Source organism: Hetaerina americana, unplaced genomic scaffold, assembly GCF_022747635.1.
Source record: "Hetaerina americana unplaced genomic scaffold, ioHetAmer1.1.p SCAF_10, whole genome shotgun sequence".
Taxonomy (NCBI): Eukaryota; Metazoa; Arthropoda; class Insecta; order Odonata; family Calopterygidae; genus Hetaerina; species Hetaerina americana.
This window is the reverse complement of record NW_027286070.1, coordinates 16,354,044-16,380,290: the sequence shown is the minus strand read 5'-3', so window position 1 is coordinate 16,380,290 and position 26,247 is coordinate 16,354,044.

Below are 26,247 nucleotides of genomic sequence, written 5' to 3'. Positions count from 1 at the left end.
AAGTTGGTGGGATGCTGAAAGCCATGTTTGAAGAAAGTATGTCAAGTAAGCGTAGGAGGTGAAGGAATAGAGAAGAGGTTTTTTGAACAGCACGAAGGCAGGGAGAAGGTTCGAAGAACTTAAGAAAGGAAATAGTTTGGGCGAACTAGAGGAAATGACGCTATACGTATAAGATGATAGTCTTTAAACATTTAAAAGCCTACTTTTAATTGATAGAACACCTTGAATGAATGAATACTCAATTCGTGAGGGACGGGAAATAAATAAATTAACCCTTTACTACACCCCGCCGTGTGCGGTTGGGGGCGACGGGAACAAGTTTCCTTTTAAGACCGATGCGATTTAACATTCCATCAATGCGGGAAATAGGTGTTTCACTTGGAGGCCCCGGAGGGCATTTGCCTCCCAGGGTGGCGTCAGAGGAGGGGGTAGAGTGAGAGGGTCTTCCAGCCCTGAGAGGCCTACCCCTCGCAAGATGGGACGCATGCCGCCGCGCATTTGCCGTCGCCCGCCCGTTTTTATTCGGGCGGGCGACGGCAAATTGCCCTTTAACACTCCGCGGACGCTCTCGTAGAAAAACCCGCACACGCAAACACACCTGAACACACGCTTGCGCGCCTTTTGTTCTTTTATGATCTCCTAAACGGAGAAAACGAGCGGGATGCACGTTTCCGTTGCTTCTCGGAATCCGATCCAGGGTTCGCCGAAGGAAAGTAGGTGAGTCCGCGCCTTTCTCGAAAGCCGAGTCTTGGTGGCGTGACGCACGACCGTGAGGGACGAGGAAGCCTGTGGTACTAGTACCTATTAAGGGGGTGACATTTTAGCGAATTCGAGGCGACGCGATCTCATACCATCATCTCTTTTCCCTCCACAGAATTCCCAGAGGGGCGTGACTCGGAATGACGTGGATTGACACCCTCTGAAAATAATCCGTTTACACTTCGGGGAATATATGTCCTCACCCCGTTTCAAGAACAGGAATAGCGCACTATTGCTTAAAATTCCCAAGCTTGGCATGCGTATGCAAATAAGGTAGCTTTCAATTAGCATTCGCTATTCAACACAGCCAAATAACGCGCTGGACATAATGGCGAAGTTTTGAGGTCGAATAATAAGATGCTAATTTAAATGCCCCAAATTTGTGATTAATATTAAAATAAAAAGGTATGGTGAAACCTTCAATAACGTTAGGGGAATCTTAAAGTTGATGCTTTCATCAAATATGAATTACGAAAAACCTGAAAACGACCTTATACGGATTCAAGAAATCGATAAAGAGTGAAAAAGTACAAAAAATAAATAATTGAGTCAATTCAATAGAAAAATAATGCTATATTTTTATAAAATTTACCAGGAATAGAGTTTTATCCTCCGTGATAAAAATCTTAGAATGTCCATGTTAGAGGGTAATGAGGTAATTACAAAATTAGATCAAATTAAAACTCGAAATTAATTTGAATTTCAATTTTGTAGTCATTACTGAGTATTCATAACAGTTTTTATAATTTTCTCATGTTTTAAAATTAACCTATAATACTGAACTGAAGTTGAAATGAAATTATTCCTATCAGGAATTTTCCGAATTGATTGCAAAACGATTGATACTCAATGGGATGATAACGAAGATATGTTTCTAGGAGTAGGTGGCAGGAAAATTATTCAAAATGGTGGAAATACTTTGGTTAGACATTTACTTTCAACAGTTATAATACTATTTCATAATTCATTGATAGCAGAAGTAGTCTTGCGTAACGGAATCATGTTGAGGTACTATCGATTACCCTTGAAACTATGGTAGAGATGATTTTTAATGTACCTGGGAAAGGTTGAGTGGAATAGGATAATGCATGCAATGAATCGACGGAAGGCATTTCTTTGAAGCACGGAGTTGATTAAGATCATGGAGTGAGGTTCCCTAGGAGAAGATTACACTCGCAACTCGTGTGTGACCCGATCATCTAAACTTTGCCACTGAATGGGGTGAAGGGATTGAGAAAGTTCAGGATGCAGGAAGAAGAGATAATGTCGGAGGCTGTCTCCATTGCTCTGCCTTTGCCCTGCCAGGATTCCAATTCCCTACTCAACGACTCCTGCCTTACCTTTTCACTTCATAACGGCATGATAAAATCTTCTGGATCCGAAAATTTTCCACATTCCGTAAATCCATTCATTTTGCAAAAGTACCCTTCAGATTAATGACCAATGCTCTTTCCTGCTAAATGCTAAACTAAATTTCGAAATTGATGAATTTTAATCGTGGGATACAAGGAGAACTGCTTGACGCATATCAATTCTGATACGAATCAACACTTTCCAAAAAATATGAATAGAAGGAAGAACAACATTAAAATGTACAGTGAGCAGTGGCGATGTCATTGAAGAAATTACGAAACAGGAAGCTATGTTACTTTAATATTCTGGTTTTCTATCTTCATACTAACAGATGAATTTATCACAGTGAAATGAGGTTTCTCTTTTCCTAAGAGACCCTTGAGAATTAGAATAATATTAATCAGCGTAAGAATTTAATAATGAAATGAAACGAATGTTCTTCGTAGAATTAATATATTATAGAAGACATTAATGCTAACTGTTTGAAGATAATTCACTCCATCAATATCACTGAAATAATTGCGTAATAGTCACTACTACACGCATTACTATAATATATGGATACTTGGTTACATAAGTAACTATAAAACTATACATATTTCAATGAATACTATGACAGCTAATGACATTTTATCACGGGAAAAAAAATAATTACGGTTTAGCCAGTGACATTACGGTTCATGGGTAAAATTAATGTCAGTGAAAGTAGATGAGCGATATATCGGGTAACGTTCCAGAAGCCTTTCGTGCATGATGCGAATTGGATTTTGCGTTGCTTAAAAACGCAAAGGTAGAGAAAGAGGCATGCGGTTTACGTTGAGAGGGTTTAAAGAGCCATTATTCGTGCGGATGGGGAAATATTCCTTCCATTGCCCTCACTTCAAAATTTTTATCTTCCTTTCCGACCTCCAGTCTTTTCGGAGAATGAGGAGGGAATTCTCATCGAAATTGAGATGGAAGTTGCCGCGGAGAGAGAGTGAGAGACAGAGACGGATCGCATTCAATATCTCCCATGGAGGTGAACTGTCTGGCGAGAGCGCTTTCAAGGCGAAAAATTAAAACCAAAACGAAAGACAATGCTTAAGAATAAATCTTGCGTTCGTGTGATTGAAGAGACTCGGGGAAAAAAATGAAGGTGTTTCGGATGAGGGATATTCCTGGTGTCCGTAGGAGGAGAGTGGAATATGAATTCTTCACCAGTGCTATAAAACACTCTCGTGACTTCAGTCGGCAACTTTGACAGAGTGCCTAAAAGCGCGACCCGAAATTGATTACCAGGAACCATTTACAATTCCGGCGTTGTCGTCAACTGTGTTATCGACTAGATGCTATATTTTTCATTTCGAATCCCACATTTTCCCAGGATTTCAAGTCTTGCTCGATATATGCACACTGAAAAAACATTGAAAAGGGTTTCCAAATTTGGGCCTCTCAACTAAAACGAATCAATAACTTGAAAGGTGGATATCCAAAAAAGAATAATTGAAATCACTCTTGAATTACTCTAACTACTAAATGGTGAAATACAATAATTAATAGACAAACGTAATATGTAAGTCTTATCATTTATAAATGAATTATCGCGAAACAGTCTTTGACCATAAACTGTCTGAATTTCATTAAATTAATATTTCTATTTCTCCTCAAAATCTCAAGATGAATTTTCGAAGAAACGGTTTGCAGTTATCTTCATTTATTTTTTTTTAAATACATAAATCAAAAAGCACAATAGATACATTTAAGGATACTATCAGGAAACGTGACGACAGTATCTACAGTATTCAGATTTGCATGATATTATCTTTTATGTGCATCACCATTTGGGCGAAAATAAATGTTCTCTAGTTCATCAATAGTGTGAAATGGGAGGGAGAAAAAAATGCTTGGATGAAGGATTACCCTCGACTAAATACGCCTCAAGGACCTGCATTTTCGTCAATTTCACAATTTTACTTAAAAAATGAATTTTTGTATCTATTCTCGGATGACTTCGCAATATGATTTGAAGATGGCACGTTACTTTTGCAAAGATCTCCTAAAAATAATATAGGGAGCAGACTGTGAAATCAGAATCCCTCTCAACCTGTTCAACAAATACGGATAGATCTAAGTTTTAGGACAGAAAATTTCTATCATCAGATGCATGAAACGGGTAAGCGATATATATATATATATATATATATATATATATATATATATATATATATATATATATATATATATATATATATGTATTCCAGTGAGGAATAGGGAGTAGGAGGAGAGAAGTTGGTGGAGGGGGCGGCGGGGGGGAGTGAGTTGGGAGGGATGGGCGGGGGAGGAGGTGAAAAGAGAGCGGAAGGGCGAGCTGCCATTTTTTATGATCACTCCTGGCATCCTCCTTCACGTTTCTCGTAAGGAACTGATTGGCTGAGTGATGTAAAGCACCCTCCCTTCCACCCAAACCCCAAAAACCTGCCACCTCCCCCCTCTCCTTCCAACACTACCCGCACATCCCTCCCGCCCCTCCAGCTTCGAACCACACGAAGACGTAATGAGGGAAGTTTTTCGAGGATTTGGGAGGGAAGGGAATTGGAAAAGCTCTAGGGGGGGGGAAGGAGGCGGACGGAAGGGAGTGGGAGGCTAGCGGTCCGGATGGGGTGGGGAAAGTTCGACGTCTGGGGCCGAGGAAAGGGTCAGGAGGGAAGAGGACGGGGCGTGTGGGGACGGGGAGCGGCGAGGGAGGGCTAAAAGGGTGCGGCGGGGCAAGAAGAGTCATAAGGGGTAATGGAGAGAGGAAGGGAGGCTGGGGCAAACGGGCAGGTGGCGATGGAGGAAGGCGGACGGAGAATGGAAACGGGCAGGTGAGCTGAAAAAAATGAAGGCGGAGGATAAGATGTGAAGGCATGCTTACTTTTACTGTCCGGTATTAAATATTGAAAAGGATCTTCTCGGATCGTTGATTAAAAAAATAGAAATGTATCAAAATATTTTTGGGCATGGCAACATAATTTTTTGGATGCTCATCATCAATTTGATAGAAATTTCGGAATCAAGCCTGTAAAAACCGAGGAATGGAAACTTCATTTTCTCGTTAAACTTAAAGATACTGTGGAAATGGTGAATTTCGAAGATAAAAAAGTCATTGATGCACATTAAATGATACAAATTTTTTATAATATTAATGCATATATATTAATATTTATCTCAAGTGTTTTTGGCTTACTAGTCGTGAATGTTCTTTCTCGTTTTCTCCAGAGTATTTATGACTTCGTTAACGAGGTGCTACTCCAACATGTAAAGGGATCTCTCTCAATAATACTCCAATTGAGAAGTTTCCAATTAACGTTTATTGGATCTATATTTAAGGTGGATTTGCTTCTGTATTTCATAACTTTCGTCTGGATTCAATGGATTCAATTAACTGGGCTCAATATTCAATTAGCAAAAGCTCTATACCCCTTGAACTTTATAATCGATTTCCGTAATGAAAATCGACATTGAAATGAGAAGTACCTTGAATCAGACGTAATGAATTAAGATGTACCGCATATAAACCGTAGTAGCTCTAACACAAGTCGTATTGACAAGTTATTCCTCGACTAGGAAACATTGCATCTACTTCCTCGGTGGTTTACAGAATCCATTCGCGGGTAAAACATGCCAGGACTGGACTCACAGCATATTTATTGAAGTTACCGTAAAAATTGAGAACTGAACTTTATAATCATGTTATCTTATCATTATATTACAGGAAAATAGTAAATAAAAACAAAAAAGACACGCAAAAAATAATTCTTTTATTTTCACTGACTAACTAAGGTTCTATAAAAATAATACACATGGCAGGGAATCAAGAAATCAAAGATTACCGAGAAATCTTGAGGAGGGATTCGGAGAAGAAGACGAATAAAGACGTCAGTCGAAAGAAATATGAAGTATTGAAGAGACGTAAAACTTTGGATACCTAAACAATTCAAAAATTCGTAGCATCCTACTATGACGATCAAACTTATCCCATCAGTCTCGAGGATAGATAATACTAAGAAAAAACGACATTGCTAAGAAGATTACCAAAAAACTGGAAAACAACTAATGGGAAAAGAGTCCTACAATAAATAGAGGTTTAAATTTATCCACCTATGTTATTCCATTTCGAGAGAAAGAGGAATGGTTTCTAAATGTTTATCGAGAATTTTCCCTTTTAGAGCAAGTGCGCTGAATGTAGCTGATCTGAAAGCTTTCCGACCTATGCATGAACATGGTTGGACTCTTCAACTAAAGTTGGGAAACTTGATTTCACATGCGTTGAAAAGTACTCTTCAAAATTTCAGCTATTTTAGACTCCCTGTTGTCTGATAATCGTCTGAGCAATTTGTTGTGAGGATTTATGTGAACATGGAAAATATTGTGCAGCGAGCTCTCATTTAATAGTTGTTTTGAAAATACCTACACAAAAACGATTTGGACTATGGGGGACTCGGCAATATTATTTAGGATCGTGAAATTTTGCCTGGCTGAACTTAAAACGTGGCCGAAACAACTTGGCTGACAATGAGCGTTCGGGGTGGCCAAAGACAACCATGGATAATATCGAAAACATTCACCAAATGTTACTAGACGACCATCGTATTGAAGTTAAAAGATAGCAGAGGCTATAGGCATATTGAAAGGATGCGTTTTGAATACATGTACTGACTGCGTATTGTGTAGTAACGACTTGGATAAATATTCAGGTGTACATGAAGCAAGAAAACATTGAGAGAAATAAATAGGGTTTGAAATCAGTTAGAGGGCATAACTGCGGGTATTTCCATTGGGAAACATCTAATAGTGATGACCAATTGGAATCCAGGGTTGGGCGAAGTGAAAGAGGTAGGTCACTACATTTTAGGAATGGAATGGAGGGGAAGGATGGAATGATCAGGAGAAGGAAGCATGGGATTCTGCAGGAGTGAAATTTAAATTAAAATGAACAGAGTTTATGCGTCAAAGTATTTAGTAGTCATGTGTGAAAAATAACCGTAGATGTAAAGAGATATCACTTCGAGTACACGCTGGTTGGAAAATGATTTAGGAATAGCGTAATCAATTCTCACAATGCAATTCCTACATTAATCCAAATGAAGTGCAACGTCATAGGAAAGAGGATAAAATAATTAAGACTGGTGAGGAAATGGAATATGAAAGCATTAAATGAAAAAGTATTACGTATGAATGACGACAAGAAGACGGTAATTATAGATGAAAAATGGGAAAATCTCAAGATATGGATTTCGAAAACTGTTAACAAAACCATAAGAAGTGTTAAAAGGACAAATGCCGGGAAACCAAAGATAACCGAAGAAATGATTAGAAAGAGAAGTGAGAGAAGGAAATAGAAAAATATAAACACAGAATTGAGTATTAGGAGAAACAAAGAGTTAAATGGTCTGCAGACCGATAGCTATTTAATAGGGAAAATGAAGTGTGAGGGGAGCTCAAATGCTAGACCACTGAGACGTAAAACGAAGATTGATATGAATACACAGTACTGAAAGGTGAAAGATCTATCAGGAAAATTTAAGGGTCCACATTATTAAAGATACGGATGGAAAATAAATAACTGAACCAGAAAAGAACCAATTGAGATCAAATGAAAGAATACAGAGACGAAATCACTAGGCCAACAAGATGACATAGAGTAAGAGATTATGACGTGGATAAAAATGGCTTAGGAACCGACATACTTGCGTGAGAGATAAAAATATTATTAAGGATATTGAATTCAAATGAGCAGAGAATGAAAATTCGTGCGGAACTACTTAAGAGTTTCAGGAAATGTGAAAGTATGAGTTCTCACTGACCAATTCTTAGCATTTATGAGGAAAGAGTTGGATCAAAAGATTTAGTAAGATAGCAATGTAAGTTCTCATGCCAATAGAGGAAAATCCGTTTATGTATCAAGAACCTGAGAAAAATAAGTTGTATTTCAAACGAAGCAAAAATGGAACTATGAATCATCAATAAGACGAAGATGGGGATGGCAAATGCTTATTTGGGGGTGATCAGCTTTGGTTCAGCAAGGGGAGAAGTACGCACTGCATTAGTGATAAGGCAAACGATTGAGAAGAACATAGGGTGGAATCATAAAGTAATTGCAAGTTTCGTAGAGTTCGAAAAGGCAGAATGCGTTCGGAAAGGATAGAATACGCGAATGTATTACAGAAAATATTAATATATTAAGGGATAGGAGACATTTTAGTAGCCTATGAATAATGTCAAACCGCCCGGGTTTCTGTGGCGCATGGAGTCTAGATGAGCGGTGTGGAAAAAGAAAAGTGCCGATTATCACAGGTGAATTTCAGCATATACGGGAGAAAACTGCAGAAGAGGCATGGAAAATGAAATTCGTTGGAAAATTCATAGTATCAGCCAAGTGTTCGGATGATATATACATGTACCATTATTTAGCCTGTCATATAAATAAGTTTAGCATTACTGATGCTAGATATTCTGTGGAATAAAAAAACAAAGATCATGCGGTTTTCTAGAGAGAGAAAGTGAGGAATCTAAGTTAATTATTAAAATATCATGTGATAAACTGAAGCAGGTAGAATAGTATACCCATATCGGTAATTTTTTGTTCCAAAATGGGCCAAGGAGTAGGAAATTATGAAAAAGAGGGGTATTAGTCAAAGATGGGGGAAGTGATAGTGGTGACGTTGAGTACAGTTGTTAAAAAAATACTTATTAAATCTGTGATATGAAGCGTGGTAGTGTGGAGCAAGGAAATGAGGCAGAAGAAGCAAGACGATTGATTTGAGACTTTTGAAATATAGGTATGGAGCAGAAAAAGGGTAGTTGAAATGGACAAGAAACACGAACGAAGATCTAGCCATGGTAGGGAGGAAGAAATACTGTTGAGAGCAATCCAAAGGAGGCAGGAAAGATCGATGCAGAGTATTTGAATCGCGATGGAATGTTAAAGACTGCGATAGAGGGTAGAGCGTAAGACACGCAAGAAAGGGACGGAAATACGAGGATATGCATGTTGGACGGAATAAAGAGATGGAAGTATGCGAGTTTGAAGAATATTTTATTCTGTTGTCGGAGGTTTAGCTTATTTTTGTAAGGAGAGGCAGAGAAATCAAAAATTGTACTGTTTCATGGTCTGTGTCTATTCAAAATCTATATTAAACGGTAGAATACCAATAATAAAAGATTCGTTTTGGGGGGGATTCCTACCAAATACGGGATTAGGGTGTAAAGTACTAGCGGCTCGCGGTTCGAGGTGTGGATTTTGTTGGCAGCGGTGGCTCTGCCCGTTAAGGAGCCAGTAGAGGAGAGAAAGGGCCAGCCTGTCGGATTCCCTTCCTCCCTTTCCATGGGGGAAGTGGGCTCTTGGCGGCTGGGGATCGCGCTCTCTCCCGATATTAGCCGAGGGTGGCAAGATCCTCTTTATTTATGCAGGGCTCCGGATTTCTCCATCTCATCTCCCCTCCTCCTCCTCTCCTTCACCCTCCGCCTCCTTCCTCGCGCTGTCTATCTCGCTCTCCCCATCCCCTTCAATCTTCCTTTATCGCCCGCCCCCTCACTTCACCCACACTCGACCATCGTTTTAGGGCTTTCGCAGCTGTAACGTGAGCGTCCTCCCATCCTCCGGATGTATTCCTCTTGGATATTTTACCGAGGGAACGAGCCGAGTTCATTCTCAGAATTTCTAGAACTACCTGCGTATGCTAGTTTTCTGGGTACACCGGGTGAACATATATTTGCTCCAAACCTTTGGGTGCAAACTCCGAAATACTTGCAACTTTTCCACTAAAACTCGTATGAATTTGTCATCCTTTTTAGACTTCTTTCCAAAGTTTCCCTTCAACAGAGATAATTTGCCTTCGTTAGAATTTAAGACCACTATCTCCGTATCTAATTATTCTACGTGGAAAGAAACATACTTTTTCTTACATTGCAGCCTTGATGAAATGGATAAAAAGGAGTCATATATATTCATTTTGGTTACCCCACTTATGTCTTATCTCTCTCGTTTCCCGACTAAATCAGAGATGAGGGAGTTCACCAATTCCAATTTGGAATTTTCAAAGCTCCATCACTGTTCTCCGCTGGCATTCACCACGTTGCGCTATCTCCCCGTATCCTTACTTGTTTTTCCAAGGTTTCTAGGCTATTTTTATATTCGATGCGTGGATTTTAAAACAATCATAACTGAAAAAGATGCATTGTAATAAATGTCAAAGTACATTGATAATTGCTGTTCATCGTTGGTACTTAGTGCTTATCTACATTCCGAACTTCATGACCTTTTTTAGGAAAATGGGATTTATCAACTCAACACAGAATACTTATTACAATTTAATAAATTTGTGTTCTACGCACATGTTGAAATTTCAAACGTTTAGTTACATTTCCTTAGTAGTTCTGGGCCCAAAACATGAGGTAATTATAACAGTGATTAAAATTAGATCCCTAAAATCTTACTTGCATAATAGATTGTTCTAAAAGATAAACATGCCAATGCCCATTAAACAATATTTGACTGGACGCTTCTGATTTACTATATTTAATAACTTATTTCTTTTGAAACATTTTTGAGAGTTTTCTCCAGACAAAATGTCCTCACTTAGGCATTTTGGCAGGTGTGAAATCGTAAGAGATACTAAAATTGTTTGTTTCAAAGAATTACGTAGGTAGTCAGTTACTATAGTTAACAATTTCAGCAACCAAAATGAGACACCGAGGCAAAAATAATTGCAGGCAATTAACGACTTTAATCTCAAGGAAATTGCTAAAAAATTGACCAATTATTTGAAAGATAAATATATTCTCCTAAGGTAGCAATTAACAAATGATAATTTGAATTTTTTATCTGAAGTTTAAACTATCTTAGAATCTGAGAAGAAAAAAAATAGTTTAACAAAATACAAACATTCGAATCCTCTTTTAAAAACCACAGACATTTAGAATTTTTCTTCATGTTCTAAGTAGCCACATACATTTTGTTAAATAGTAGAGGAATTGGAGAATAAAAGCACTTTTGATCCGATCCACAAGTTATTATCTGAAAAGCGTCTGCTTTTTGGGTGCAAAACGGTTTCTTTGTATCATTGTTTCCGTGTGTAGCTGATTGCGTGATTTTGAAAAGGTTGGCTTTTTCATCGATTCTGTTAAAGGTATTTAAATAGAGACGAATTGTTTTGAGACAAATACCGTTATGGTATTTCTGCCCCAGCCAAACACATTTAACTGGAATTGTCTTTGACCGCAATAAGAAAGCAAGGGAAAACACGGGGTAAGGGCTTGTTGCCTCATTTAGAGTACCCCATTTCTCTCGATATACCTGTATCTAATGTTAAAGCAAACCAAAATCGAAACATTAATGACGTGCTTATTGAAATAAGTGCTTAAGTGAATAATTGCATAAGTTAATAAGTGAAGAAGTGAATAAGTGCTAATTGAAAATATAATGTGTTATCAATAGACGCTAATTCAAATCCAGATCAGTATAGCAAGGATTCTTTCAAAAGTTAAATGTTCAGACTATAAGGAGATACTTTAGATAAATTAAGATTCATAAACATACATTCAAAACCATAGAAGAATTTATCCTTTACTTGGAAATCCAATCAAATTTTCTCCAGAATTACGAAACAACCAGGCATATTGGAAGAGCTGTAGCGAAAGGTGGGCGGGACAATCTCCTTAGGCATATTTCTAGGACAAGAAGCGCTAATAATATCCGAGGGGGGAAATGAAAGAATCATTTAGCAGTAAAACGGCTCCGGAACGACGCTTATTGGACGAACAGCAGATTTCTGCGGACCTCTCTCGACTAATTCCACACAAACACAAAAAAACCTTCGGCACGATTTTTTGCGCCCTACGCCCGAAACTTTTTCGCAAGAAACTTCCCGATCCCTTGCGCGGAGGCTGGGAGTTAAGTGAGGAGAGGGATGAGAGGTTGGGGGTTGGAATGCCTGGCGGTTGGGCGGGAGAAGAACGTATGGAGCGAGGGGGAGAAGAGGTGGCGGAAAGCCTCTCGGTCACAAAATAGACCTTGACTTCGGTAGGCACCCCTAACATCCCCCTCTCCCACTCCTCCTCCCTTCCTCTCCCTCACCCTCAACACATTCAGCTACAAGAATTCCTCCCCCCCACCCCACCTCCACCCTCTCTCTCCACTCTCATTTTGCTCATTTCGCTTCCCGGCTCTTTCCCCGCTGATTGATGGCTTTTCCCTCCCATCCCTCGCCGGAATCTCCACCACATCTGCCCCGTCTCTCGCCCCCAATTCACCCATCCGCCAAAACCTCCACCCTCCCTCTCCCTCTTTCTCCCTCTCTCTCTTTCTCTCACTATCCCCTGCGCTAGTGCTTCCGAAACGCCCCTCCCGTTTTCAGACCTCCCTCTCCCACATTTTTCCCCAATCACCCCTCCACACCGACACCCGGCACATGTTCCTCGCGGCATCCGCTTCGCTCCCTTCTACTCTGTGGGAAGGAGGGAAAACTTGACGCCTTTCGGCCTCCAACCCCGGCACCCGACCGCCCGTCAACGCCCCAGCCCTCCCGCAAGGCGTCTCTCTCCCACCTCCTCCGAAGGGCCATCAATAAACCGCGCGACGCAAATTTTTAGCCATTTTTTCCTGACCGCCTAGGTTCCCGCTCTCAGATGACCCTGACCTCAGGAACCTCAATCCGCCTCTTTTGTTAACGCGTCGCTCGACTTTTCTTCCGCTTGTATTTGGAAATTTAAGATGGCTATCCCTTTTTTTCATGCATCTTGGACGCGTTCCCTTTAGCTCCCAGTCTCCTAAAGAGACATACGAAGTGAACATGTTTCTCGTACATAGGTGAACATGTTTCTTCAAGTCATTTCTTCCACACAAAAATATTAAGCACTTGATGATCTTGGAGCACTTGATAACCATGAACGAGTTAATTAAAATGACACAGACAGGGACAGATGGGGCACCAGATATGTTCGGGGAGCAAACATATTCTTTTTACGGATTCGATGACCATTCTGATCCAAGATGTTCAAAGCTACTAGTTAATTTATAAGTCCTCATTAATCATTCTGGAAACACCTGATTAAATTAAATATGCTGCATGATCTCATGCATTCCTTTAGGTGAATGCTTATATTATATGAATTTAGAATACTGAGAATTTAAAATGCTTTCAAAGGGCTTGCTATTTTACTTACAGATATCAAAAACGTTCTTTGAAATAATCTAAACTCTACAAAGATAACACATATCCGTCAATTTTTCTCTCTAGTTTGAATTAACGATGGATATGTAATGATAACTAATCTTGCATCTATGGTTTAAGTTTATCTAAAGCTATATAACAAGTATGCGTAATTCATATTCATCATCTCTTCAAGTAATAAGTTCTAACTTAAATTTACGCATTATGTTCAGCCGATTCAACCGCTCATAATTATGATACACAATGCATTGGTCATCATAGGACATTTATGAAAATATAACATCTCTTTACTCTTAAGACATTCAAAAATAGAATATCATTCTATTCATAAAATGGAATAAAATATCTATCGTAAGACACGCAGACGCTATTAGATTAATCTCAATGGGGAAAATGGTGAAATATATAATCAGCCATTAACCTTCTATCCATACGACGCGTTTAATAAAATATATAATCCATCACCTTTCTCCATTTTTTTTCTAAAAAATATCTTAAGTAACGTCATATTTAACTAATGTTTCATACTCATATTCTATTATTACTTCATATTCATGCTCCTGTATTCTTTGTGGTATTTGAAAACTTTTCTTGAAACAAAATATGAATGAGTGTCCTCCAAAACTTAATAACAATTATTTGATTTCCTATTAGTATTGAGTGCTAATAGTAATTATTAGGGGAAGTGATCGACAGCTACGGTGATTTGAGCAAGTAGAGATAGTAGGGGCAATTTAGAAGAGGGAAAGGAGTAGTTGTAAAGAGAAACCTGGCTTCGGCATTAGACTGCTGTTATCAAAAGGCGACAGGGGATCACCAAGTATAACGTCACATGATGCGAAGGCAGCCCCTATGTGGGAAGGCAATACATTAGCAACCGTACCATTCCGATCTCCCACATTCCCCACGAGTCTCAAATTACTTACGAGGTGGACTCGAAAAATAAGGCCTCCTATTTTTTTTCATGAAAAATCAAATTTATTCTCAACTTTGCGTTCATTGTTGGAAAGGTTGAGCATTTAGCTATTTTTCTATATAGTTTCCTTCTAACGGCGTCGTACCTTTCTCCCACCGCGTCGCGAAGCCAACTGACGACTGCTTCTCCGATATACATTCATCGCCATTTAGTGGAAGAGTATGATGAGAAATGTATAAACATCAAAATCGTGCGGAAGTGGTGCAGGGAGATTTTTGATGGCCGGGAAAACGTGCACGATGAGCAGCGGTCGGGGCGGCCGAGTTTGCCGGAATCAACGGTGGCTCCAATTGATGAGATGGTGCGCAATGACCGGAGAATTATCTTTCATGAGATAAAGTAAGGCCATAATGAAGAGAGTGGCTACTTCTCCGTGCGGAATATTGTGTCGGAGGTCCTCGGTTACAACAAGGTGTCTTAGCAAAGGAGTGTGTTTGCATCATGACAATACACGTCCACATGTGTCACACCAAACGACCACCTTACTCAATGAATTCGGCTGGGATATCGTCGACCACCCTCCTAAAGGCCCGGACGTTTTCCCCAGCGACTACCACTTGTTTCCTGCTCTCAAAAAACACCTTGAAGGACAGAAGTTCAAGTAAGACGAAGAAGTGCAAGAAGCGGTCGTCATAGGCTTTGTGACGCGGCGGGAGAAAGGTACGATGCCGGTATTAAAAAGCTGCTTACAAGGATGCAAAAAGTGATTGATCGTCAAGGCAACTATGTAGAAAAGTATTTAAATGCTCAACCTTTCCAACGATGTACGCAAAGTTGAGAATAAATTTGATATTTTCTGAAAAAAATAGGAGACCTTACTTTTCGAATCGCCCTCGTATCAGCGGACATTAACTCATTAACGCTAAATTAAAGTATTTGTAATAGATTGCACGAAGTCCTATTCAGGACGTATTGAATTAATATGAACATACGCAGTAATAAATATTAGACTAGCTCTTCTACTGCAGGAAAAATTGCGATAAAAAAGTAGATGACAAAACAATTGACAAAAATACAAAGCAAAAGGCATTATAATAAAGATATACGGCATTTCAAAATTATGCCAAGCAGAAAATGACATGCTGTTCATTGCATGACCTTCCTTCCCCCACGAGACTTTCGTTTACGATGGCCGTGACCCTTTCCCCACGAAGGGCGTCATGTACAAGGACCGCAACGCACATGAAGAACCCTTGAATCGCGTCCTCGCACTCTGACCTTCCACCGAAAATCCCCCACATTGCGTCCGCTGGAATTTCTCCAGAGGGACTCCGTGTACTAATGAGGAGGGAGAGGGGAGGGGTTGACTGATTTTCGCGGGCGATAAAGACGGCCGCTTGGTGTGACCTGCGTGCTAAACGGACTAACGTTAGATGAAATAAGATATACCCATAAATAGACGAACAAACGCCTTCATTATGCTCCGTATCTAAAGGGTGGATTTTTTTAAATGCATTAACTTGGCCGTTAATCATCCCGCAGAAAAAAACATACATCTTATATATACGGAGAACGGATAGCGGGAGAAGATAACTGTCGCGCAGGCAATTGGGAAGGGGGGAAGGGGGGAAGAAGGAGAGGTAAGGGATGGAAAAAAGGCGACAGGACTAGGGGGTGGGTAGGAAGGCCGAAAAATCCTTGGCGAACCTAGTTAAGAGTTGGCCCTCGTGAAAAAATAGCCTTTGAGAGTGGGGCGAGGAGGAGATTTGAGTGGAGAGGTGAAAGGATATCCTCCATTCCCACTCAAAGGAGCGAGGGTGGGAGAGGATGGGCATCGAACGGCATAACTCCGGATATTCGAAAACGTAGAAATGGGAAAAAGTTAAAAAGGCATAATCGTTGAAATAAGGCTTTGGAATCCCAATCGTATCATATGAGCCATTCGATTGCAACATTAAAACTTTCCGTGAAAGGGCGATCATTTTTTACTTTCTGCATACTTAGTACAGAGAAGGTAATCTAACTATTAATGCCTTTCTTCTAGTATTTATTTTCTGCTTTTTCTTATGGGTAAACACAAATGACTCATTTTATATTCCCTTATAAGATAAATCAACTCGTATTGTCATTATTTAAATAAATATATTTTAACTTTATTAATTTTAGCTGACAATGGAAACTGCTATTTTTAAAACGATGTCATATCCTATTATTTCTGCTACTTATTCCTAAACCGCATCTTACACAGTTTCTAAAATAACTCTGCTTTCTTGCTATATCATCTTTTAAAGACAGTTCTGTATTTATGCTAATTATTTTCTATTTTACATTATTTTCTATTGAATATCTGATGCAAAATTTTATAAGAGCAGTGAAAATACATAAATGGTTGGAATTCTTGTTTTCCATCCTCGGGATACAGTAACAGACATTTGTGGTACTAAGACAAGCCAAAGCAAAGATTCAATTGACTAAATAATCGGTAACCACGCAGGAACAACTGTTTGGATGAACGTTTAAAGTAACTAGCTGACTAGTTTTCCGGCTATTTAGCAAATGGTCTCTTTTAACATACCGCCGCTCGTTTATGGGTGCCCTCAGAGGATTACAGTATGGAACCTGAAATTCGTTGAAACTCTTCCGATCACAGAGGTGTTTTCTTCACAACCATCTAAACTACAGTAAGAAGGTTAAATACTTAATGAAATATGCTAGGAAAATTTGTTGTTATGACAATAACACAAATAGTAACTTTTTGGTAATGACTATGCAGGAAAATCAGGGTAATATGTTACCGTTTAATTTAAAATTTCCATGCACATATATGCAGTCTGGGTTGTAGCATCGTAATCTGATATCCATTTTCGGAAGCTAGAGTTGGTTTTTTTATTCAAAAATAAATTTCTGTAAATCAATGAAAGTAAAATGAGAACTACTGAAAAGATAAAAAACGTGTGACGAGGTTTTATTACGCATCGGGTTTATTTTCAAAAATCAATTTTCAGTGAAAAGGAAAACATATAACAGCGTAAAAAAGTATTATTATTAAGGTGAATTAAACCAAAATCCAATACTTATTCAAAAATTATTTTGTGAAAATATAATAAAAGTATTGATTATTTTACCAGAAATATTTTACAGACTTCTCGGAAAGATATTTAATTGAGAGTTAATACGTCAGTGGAACATGATCATAGCATATTGCCACTAATTTTTACTCATATTACAACAATATATCGCTCATCGTAAAAATATTCCACAAAGTAGCAAATATAGCAATAATAATGTAATAGACACAAAAATATAGGTTTCACCAATTCGACCCAACCTCGACCACACGGTAAGACGGTGGGTCAAATACAAAACAATAATTCTCATGGTATTTTTAGAATTATATTAACATTGTCAATTTTGAAAGCAAAGCCGCATAATTGAACTATTCTATTGCCATAATAAAAGAAGTTACCACGCCTTTTTATGTTTAAAACAAGTCTGCAATTTTGCCGATGAATAAATGGAAAACAAACTGGCGATATTCAAATAAGTGCGAGAAAGACTGCGATCGTTGCTTTAAAAGAGCTATCCGCTTATGTGCAACAAAATTCTCGCACTACTATACATGTATAATTTTTCACATTTGTTTTTTATTCACTTGCTGTAGTTTCTTTTTTAAATAAGATAAATTCATTTAGACCGTTCAATTAAAATCTGTTCATGGGTTCTTGGGTAAGAAATAAATTACACCACTCTACATGAGTAATGCAAAAATACGCTTTTATTTGCTTCCGGGCCTTCATAAAATAGAGAAGTAATATGAACAGATGTAAATTGAACAGCTTAAATGAATTTACCTTAAATGTATGTGTATATATACAGGGTCGCACCCAAAAGTGGTAGGACTGATTTTCTCTGGCGCGAACGGAGCGGTAGAGGGGGGTCTGCTTGGCAGGGTAAGGTGGAGGGGGCTCTTAGCAACAGACCGACAACAACCTCAGTCGCCTGCGGGCTGTAGTTGAGTGAGGACACCGTTTTTAGTGAAGCAAGTTTTTTGTCCGCGTAGAAAAACAAAATGAATCTAAATTTAGAGTAACGTTATTCCGTGAAGTTTTGTGCGAAACTCGGGAAGACGGCAACTGAGACCCTCGATATGATCAAGCAGGCTTATGGGGACACTGCCTTAAGCCGTTCCACAGTATTTGAGTGGCACAAGTTGTTTAAAGAGGGTAGGGAGCTCGTTGAAGACGACCATCGCTCCGGACGGCAAGAACCGACACGAATATGGACAGAGTGAGGACACTGCTGAACACAGACCGACGCTTAACCGGTGAAGAAATTGCAGACCAGTTGGGCCTGTCTGTATCCAACGTATTATTTCACAGGATTTGGCCATGCGCAAGGTGTGCGCCAAGATGGTGCCGAAAATTCTGCCATGGGGCGCTCGTCGTCAGACAGCTCCTGGCCAAATACGGCGTTGCCACGTTGCCGCACCCGCCCTATTCTCCCGATCTGGTACCACCGGACTTCTTCTTCTTCCCCCTGATGAAAAGACAGCTCAAGGGACGACGTTTTGACTCGATAAAGGCCGTTCAAGAGGCTTCGACGAGGGTCATCAACGGCATCCCCAAAAAAAATTTCCAGCGGGCGTACGGGGAATGGGAGCAACGTTATACTAAGTGTGTAGCAGCTCAAAGAGCATACTTTGAAGATTATTAAGTCGATGTAAGTATATCGTCAATAAAATTCTTGTAAAAAAATCAGTTCTACCCTTTTTGGTGTGACCCTGTATCAAGTCGATTGAACGCATGAATTTCCTGAAATCGTCTTCATTTATGTCTAAACAGCTGCCTTTGACGGATGATAACCACCTGTATTATGCAGACCTCAAATGTGATTTATAAATTATTTCTATTAATTTTACAAATGATTGCAAAAATGTTCTTGATCATGATTTCCTAGTATAAACGATTTTATTCAAGTTTTCATTAAAAATTAAGTGTATACGTCAAAATGGCAGTTAGATTAATACCTATCAACGTTTTGTTGAAAAGTAGTATGTACAAGGAGTCTTCAATAGATATCGAAAATTTCAATTATTCATAAAAAATATCATTTATTCGTTCATATCTATATCATCTACCTCGAACTAGTCCACATAAAATATTACACAGTTATGCCAGTCTATTTTCCAATCCTAGAAAACACTTCTTGAACTCTATCTTTGCTATTTCACGGATGGGTTTTTAATCTCATCTATGCTTGTAAAATGATGGCCCTTTATTGTTCTCTTCATTTTTGGGAATAGAAAAAAGTCACACGGGGTCATATCTGGCAAATATGGAGGTTGGGAAATCATTAAAGTGTTTTTTGCCCAACATTTCCCGAAAAAGCAGTGAGCAATATGATCTGACGCATTATCGTGGAGGAAAATCCATGAATCGTTTCGGCACATATTCGGGCGTTTTTTCGTGTTTCTTCACACAAACGAAGTTGAACTTGCAAGTAGCACTCATTATTGATAGTTTAAACTAGTGGCGAGAACTAATGGCGTACTTTGCTGCACAATATGCACTATACTAAATTATATGATTCTCGTTATTTTTTGAACATACCTCGTATCTTAATTCATCATCTCTGATGAGATTCGACTGACTAAAAAGGATTTGGAAATTTTTATGATGAAACTTGGGCCGACTAAAGGTGAGGTTGCATATTTTTCTGATGATTTCTCATAGTGTACTACAAACATTACAATTTTAAAGTTGCCGACCGTCTAGAAGTTGATTAATTTTTTGTACGTCCATAATGTATCTTTCCAGTCCAATATGCATTAATGCACTGTCGCAGTCAGCTTTCTTGTTTTTCGGCCAACACGAGGTCCGTGGTAGTGCGTTCCGTCCCACTCTCATTCCCCTCACTGCCGTTGGTTTCCTACCCTCTAGAACGCCCCTTGCTCTCTCTCTCTCTCCATCTCCACTTCTCATTCCCGGCCTCTCGAATTCATCTCCTCTACCCTCGCTCCTCTCCTCCGCCCCGTCGTAGCTCCCTCATGTCCCATCTCATCACACACGCACACACAAACCACACACACCAGGCCCTGCTTCTCTTCCGCATTCCTCTCCCCTCTCTCCCTCTTGGCATTCGCGTTTTTCTATTTCCGCAAACTACCTCCTCGACCGCACCCTTCGCCATTCTCCTCTCTTCCCACACTCCACCCCGTCTCACTGCATGATGATTTCACCGGCATTTTATTTCCCTGTGTTCTCTCAATCCATGCGGCGTGTATAATACTTGCCCACCTCACCCCCTTGTTCCTTTATCCTCCCCCCGTACACACACTCTCTCTCTTTCTATCTATCTGTCTCTTGCTCAATCTTATACGCAACAGACTCCATCCCGGCCAGACGCAATATTTCCATATCCTTTTTTCCAGTTCTGTGATCTCGTAATACCTACTCCTCGTTCGCATTTTCTTAGTGTGGTTAAGGCTCTTTTGAAAGGGAAATTTCACCATAAAGTATCTGAAGGTAATGAATTTGCTATGAAGCAAGCCCTACAAAGCCATGAGAGAAAGGTTAATATGCATGACAACAAGAGCAACTGAAATGATTTTATTTCCTGCAAAATAATATTAAATTGAGCGAAAGAAACTGTGCGTCTGTATACACAAACACACACACACACACACACACACACACACGGGCTGGCCGTTATCTTCAGATTTTGATGACGGTGTTATGCCCATCGAAACTTCAAATATTCGTGACTCGTAAGGTTCGACTCACAGTTACGGCATATATTTATGTCGCTGCTCACGAAGACCATTCGTTTTCTAAGATTTGTGTATGTATATATATATATATATATAAATATATATATAAATATATTTATATAAAATATCATGATGATATATATATATATATATATATAATATGATATATATATATAATATTATGATGATATATATATAATATGATATATATATTTAATATGTTATTTATATATATATATATAATATGATATATATATATTTAATATGTTATTTTTATATATATATAATAATATGATTTGCATAAAATTGTAAAACAGGAACTAGGAATTCGGCATAGCAGGAGGGCTAACTTTTAATTCGACAGAGCTTTGTAGAGAATACGATTTCACTTCAATCGCCTTTCCATTGAAAATAATTTGTGCGACAATGTAGTACGGGCTTCACAATCAGATGCAGACAAGCACTCATACGAAGGCAAACATCATTTTTGTAATCCCAATGGCAGCTCATGGGTAACAAAAATGTTTTACTCCACGGTAGGGCACGAAAGATGAATCAAATGAGACGTCAACACATTAAAAAAAACAAGTAATATATTGCATAGTGGAGTGTCCTTTATTAAACTTGGCGAAATTTATTTCGAAGGTTTTAACGCTAATTCATGTTGCCAAATGTTTGAGCTAATTGTGACGAGATGAAAGATGAAGAGGGGGATAGTAGATGGTTTTGTGGCCATATTCCGTTATGACATTTTTTGTAGTTGAGGTTTGATTTATGCGACTTGCGTGCCGTCTTAAATTGAAATATCATTTCGTCCGATAAGAAAGGAAGCGACCTCGATCGTAAATTTTCTGGTCGTAATGAGATTTTTGGCGTCGGTGCGTAATATCTCTTCCCTTTCGTTGCTGAGTTATCGGCGAGCTGTCACGTAGTTATAAGCATTTGTATAGGTAATTGCAATGATACACCCCTTTCAAACAGTTGTGCTGATAAATACACTGGATCATTCACCTCCCGCAACCAAATTCATGGAAAATGGATCTTTCGATATATTCCCGAAGGAGGAAGTGCTTGGTGTTTTCATATTATATGTGCGCAGAGCCAATTTTAATTAACTCTACATTCGAGAAATATTGATGGCATATTTTACACTGCCATGGCTCAGTGGTTAAAAAAATACACCCTCCGAGATGGGACTTGGGTAGTAATAATTACGTTCAATTACCGCTTCTGTTAGTGTAAACAATTAATATAAAATAGCGTTGTTGATATGCAAATAGTAAAGCAACATAGGATCATTCACCAACAATTTATTGTTTTTTTTACATTTTTAAATTTTAAACAGCCATGAAACGTGTATATGTAAGTCTTTGAAATATCTAATGCGTTCAAAAGGTTTAAAATGGTAGACAATAGTTAATTTTTAACTATTTTTCAATTGTCAGAACTTTGTGCAATTACTATGTGGGAATTGAAATAGGTGAAAATTGATAAATAAATTAAGGATACAGGTTTGGATAGAGATACGTTTTTGGATAAGTAAATAAGGAAATACCTATGAAGGTGGTTGTCCATAGAACAGTTAAAATACTACATGTCCTCATATTTATCAAAAGTGATGCACTAATTTCTTTAGATTTTCAAAAAAACTAGTATACAGAATTTCATAATTTCAGAATTGAATAACTAGGAGAAAAAAAATTCATTTCATCTCTTTTTTCCCGAAAGTTATCATTGTCCTGACTGGAAGCAAACCACATGTACATGTATGTAAAATATGCACATCTAATGGTCCGCTCTTAACTGATAACTTATTAGAAAGATACATATTAGGAATAATTTTTAAAGTGACAACGTATTTAAATTCTACAGCCAAATTTGTCTTAACCTTTTTTGTATCGGGTATCCCGCCGATGCACATATTACAATTAAATTAAATTTTAGATTTTATTTTCAATTTTCACGGAGACGCCATTCACTATCCAAAGAGTTATGAAAAATGTTTGACCAAAATTTAACCCTTTAATGAAAATGTAAAAAAAAAACAATTACTTGTGACCTCATACCTTCTGCTCAGTAAACCATGTTGATCAGATCCCAAGACCATCTCTCATTTTTTATCGCAGTAAAATCCCTTCCTCGATAAAAGCACGGGCAAGGAGCCTACACAAGAATAATATATTTTTATAAAAGCCTTTTTGAATCCAAACTGAATTGAAACGTAAACTTGGAGCCTGGATTTTGAGAAGATTAGAGGAATGGAGGTAGTTTTTCTTGCTTAAAGCGTTCGATTTAATGACCAAAGAGCTTAAAAACCCCTTTTAAGAGTCGTAAAATAGAGTAATTCAAAAGTTTTTACCTATCAAAGCATAGTGGGAATTTCCTTTGCCCGGATCATATAGACATATTCAATTAAGGCCATAATCACTGACTGAAGCTGTTAAGGCACTGAAATTAAATGGTTAGACCGTTTCGGAACGATTTTGTTCACTGATAACAGCTGGTTATTGAATTAGGATTAAGACGCTCTCAGAGAAACAAACACGCAGAAACCAGCAAGATGAACACACATGCGTGCACACACAGACACACACATGTATATATATATATATATATATATATATATATATATATATATATATATATATATATATATATATATATAACACTTTTTGAAAGTCTCACGGACGTGAATAATAATGTATAACACTTAGCACTAGTGGACACAGACAAAAACACAGAAACACACAAAAAAAGAGACTCACTATTTTTCGAATTTTCGGTGGTCGTTGCCACCTTTATCAAGGAAGAGAGGGCAGTTCTGTCCCTCTCTTCCTTGATAAAGGTGGCAACGACCACCGAAAATTCGAAAAATAGTGAGTCTTTTTTTGTGTGTTTCTGTGTTTTTGTCTGTATCCACTAGTGCTAAGTGTTATACATTATATATATATATATATATATATATATATATATATATATATATATATATATATATATATATATATATATATATATATATATATATATAATATTTATATATATTTATATATATATATAATCGCCACCTTGATGAATGCAGGTTTAAACACTTTGAAACTACTTTTCGGCAGTACTCCCACTCTCCCAACTCGGCGAAATCTTTGGCAATATTGAAGAAGTAAAGGTTTCTTTCAATCGCAGAGGTTATGCCTGGGAAACTTTCTTTTGTAGCGAGGATGGAATTATATCGAGCGAGAGCGGCGGAAAGAGGTGCCGCTCCCTCGCGGATGAAAGGGGTGCCGAGGACCAAGAGTTGGGCATTTTTACGGAGTTAATTTAATAAAGTCAAAGAATAACACCGGGAGATCATTCAGAATTAATGAGCCGGAAGCATTGATGCTAAAGACTGAGGAATGAGGGGAGATGAGGAGAGGGAGTGGGGGAACAGAAAGATGGAGGAAAGAGTTTTCTTCCAGTGGGAAGAATAGCTGTTAATGGAACAGAATGAGGTTGGACACAAAAGGCAGCGGGAAATAATGCGAGATTTCGAATCTCGTCTTTGTATTTACGTTTGTGAAGTAGGATGCTGTATTGTGAAGAGCCGCGTGGGAGGTGTTTGTAGCACAAAGACACTTCGCGGGTGAATCCTTGTTTTTTTTGGTGCGGCATTGAAGATGATAATCGTTAACTCTCTCCCTCAAAAGCATGCATTTAGAAGTGTTTCCATTTATTTTTGGCGTGATTAATGGCTTTTGTGAGGCAAGGCCTCCAAGGCATTCTCTTTCCCAGCTATCCGCAATGAGGTTCGTTAGTTCAACTTCATCCCAAGATGATAATTTCATATTGTCGAAGAGTATCTGTTCGATTTAGTTCAGAATAAATCCTTGCAGCAAGGGTGGAAAGGAAAAAAATTGATAGGTTTGTCATAATATTTAGGAATAGTATTAATTCTCTTTCATCCACTATTTTGTAAGAAAATGAACTATCCTGCGAATAAAAATTATGTGTTTTAATGAATGGTATGTACCACCGTGGACCGAGAGGAATTGGCATCTCTGCTGAAAGATTAATCGTAGAAATACCACGAATAAGAGTAGCATTTATTACTAATGACGGCGATAATTCCTTGTGACACATTAAAAATATTCAATCATCACATATTCCGTTATTAAAGTATTCTCAAGTAATCATAAATTTGGCTCAAACTATTAAAGTCAACAGGAATTCTAATAAATAAATGAAAGACAATTTATGATAACCCGAGCAAATTACATAGGATAAATTATCCAATCGATAAAATGCTGGGTTAATAAGCCCTTGAACTATTTTGCACTTTCGCAAATCAAATTATAAAGGAAACATCATTTTGAGTTTTGAGGATCAAATAAGATCAATTAAATAAAAACCAATACTAAAATTTCAGTACTTGGAAAACAGGATTGTTTCCATACTTGCCCTTATCAAAAATAAATAGCCAAGTGTTAAGAACATCACAAGGTTGATCCATTCCATAATAATGTTAAAGTACACGAACTCAGAATGGCACACTGATGATTGATTCATTTAGGAAAGTAAACTATTTCTACATTGCAGTCTTTCTTTGCTAGCTATATCTCAAAGCTTCATTGAAACACGTGCTATGATGAAATGGAAACTAGGTAATCAAATATATAGTATCCTCGACCAGACTAGTCTGACTATTAAATTAGCAGCGTACGTTATCACTTCGGGAAAAACATTGTAATGACTCCAATCACGTACAAAAAATTGACGAGTATCATCGAATTCAAATTAAAACTATCATTAAAAATGCTGTACAATAGCTGCAATAATGCCTACCATTCATTTAAACATAGAATCCAACGGATTATTAAATGAATATAAAAAGTCTGAGAGGCCAGTTCCATCTCTCCTGACCCTTCGGTTCCAAGGAATAGGTTAGGAAATCTGGAAGTGGGAAGCTAATACATATGTACATGAAACATCACAAAATACATATTTGGCAAATTACTTATCTTATTCTTTTATCTAAATTTAGCATCATTTTACCATGAATGTGCAATCATAAACCGAATTTTTCATTTCCCCTACTTCATATTTGCAAATTTCTTCAAAAGGTTTTGCAATGTAAAAATGTTTCATTTCCTTTTTTCACAAAATCTTCTATTGATAAATACAAAAGTTCAAAGTAATGTGTAAACAGCTGAAAACTGACTTCTTCAAAGATTATATTATAGTCAAAATGCTAACCTACCAACAAGTTTTTATAAAATGGGAAC